The sequence below is a fragment of the Grammomys surdaster genome, unplaced genomic scaffold, assembly GCF_004785775.1.
Source record: "Grammomys surdaster isolate TR1022 unplaced genomic scaffold, NIH_TR_1.0 100, whole genome shotgun sequence".
Taxonomy (NCBI): domain Eukaryota; kingdom Metazoa; phylum Chordata; class Mammalia; order Rodentia; family Muridae; genus Grammomys; species Grammomys surdaster.
Genome location: NW_021604579.1, coordinates 11,778,658 through 11,780,853, shown reverse-complemented (window position 1 = coordinate 11,780,853; position 2,196 = coordinate 11,778,658).

Genomic DNA, 2,196 nt, shown 5'->3' with positions numbered 1-2,196 from the left:
CAATGCCTGTCTCCAGTGCAATGGTGAACAAACCTCCCAGGACCCAGAAGAGTCCTGAATGGATCCTGAGGGACATAGGAGACCACACAGAAATAAGCAAGGATTGTTCTCTCGTAATCTAGGGACAGGGACAGAGGGCAAGGGGACAGCTCTCCTTTCCTCAGTGCTAGAGGAACTCAGAGGAGGACCTGGGCTTCCAGGAGAGACTCATCAGGCACAGGACATGGAATAGCATCTTAGGCCAGGGAACAACAGCACATGCCAGTGCAAGGGGCTTTGAGGAGCAACACATCATGGCCAGGATTGGGAAGTAGGCTGAGTGAGAAGGCTCCGACGTATACTGGGTGAAATCAAAAAGGCAAGGCAAGCTGGAAGATTGCTTCAGGCACCAAGGTGGCACCTCAGAACAGAAGTGCTCCCTGTGTTGTAGGCCTCTGAAAGGAGACTACTGAACCAAGAGAACCAAATGAATGATTCACCCCACCATGTTCTTCATTGGTTGGCCCCACACATGCCACTTGCAAGTAAATCAGTTGGCCTAGATCTGAGCCATGGGTTCCAGTTGCCTCGGCCATGTGTGACCTTGGCTTATCCATCCATCTCCAAGAGGCCTTTCCTAGCATCCCCAGGGGCCTGGCCGGGCTGGCTGACCACAAGGATCTGGTCACAGGAATTCAGGCCAGAAGAGACAAAAATTGGGAGGTGGCCCTGTAGCTGGTCCTAGGTTGTTCTGTGGCTCACTGTGAGGAAGCTTTGAGCCTCCACTTCTGTGTCTGCAAGTTGTAAACAATCGCAGGAACATTTGTTGAAATATGCTGCATGCCAGACACGTTTCTAGATTTTTATTTTTACATTACTCATTTTAATTTTCTAACCAATAACTGTTCCTGTTCTTTCTCTTAAAACAAATTCAGGCCGGGCAGTGGTGGCACAGGCCTTTAATCCCAGCATCTAGTAGACAGAGGCAGGAGGATTCTTGTGAGTCTGAGGTCAGCCTGAGTTCCAGTCCAGAGTGAGTTGCAGGACAGCCAGAGCTACACAGAGGGGGAAAAAAAAACTGTCTTGAAAAACCAAAAAAAGCCAAAACACACACATACACACACACACACACACACACACACACACACACACACAGAGAGAGAGAGAGAGAGAGAGTGAGAGAGAGAGAGAGAGAGAGAGAGAGAGAGAGAGAGAACAAAAACAAGCAAACAAAACTGAATTCAGGAAGGGCCAGAGTTTCATCCCCAGAACCCACACAGTGGAGGGAAGGAGCCAGCTCCCAAGAGTGGTCCACTGACCTCCACACCAGCACTGTGGCATGTGCATGCACACACTTATGTACACACACACACACACACACACGAATAAAAAAGCAAAATCACCAGATATCAGGTCAGTCAGCAGAGATCTCAGGTGTGCTAGAAAAGCAAGTGAAGAAGCCGAAAGGACAGGTGAATCCCAGCCGTAATCCCATGCTTTGTGCTTGGCACTCTATGACTTGAAGCGTTCACCACATGGTAGTTCCATTCATTTAGTCTTCTGGGTAGCACTGTGGGGTGAAGTGAATACTGTTGAGTCTCATTTCACCAGTGAGAGAACAAGACACAAGCTGAGTGACTTGCTTCAGGTCACAGGTAACAGCTCCCCATAGGTGAAGGCTAATATTGAGACCTAGGACCATTCTGGACACTTCCCTTGTTTGTTTGTTTGTTTGTTTGTTTATTGAGATAAGGTTTTCCTATGCAGCCTTAACTGGCCTGGATCTTGCTATGTAGTTCAAGCTGGCCTCAAACTCACAGAGTTCTCCCTGCTTCTGTCTCCCAAGTGCTGGTGTTAAAGGTGTGTGCCACTTTGCCCAGCTTAGACACTCTGTATATATTAATTGCTTAGGCCTTGCTTCAGAGCTATAGGACAGAGAAGTAGGATCACCCATACCACGTCACCAGTAAGAAGAGCAGATAGAGCCAGGCAGTGGTGGTGCACACCTTTAATCCCAGCACTTTGGAGGCAGAGGCAGGTGGATTTCTGAGTTCGAGGCCAGCCTGGTCTACAGAGTGGGTTCCAGGACAGACAAGACTATACAGAGAAACCCTGTATTGAAAAACAAAACAAGAAGAAAAAGAAGAAGAAGGAGAAGGGAGAAGGAGAAGGAGAAGGAGAAGGAGAAGGAGAAGGAGAAGAAGAGCAGATAGGCCT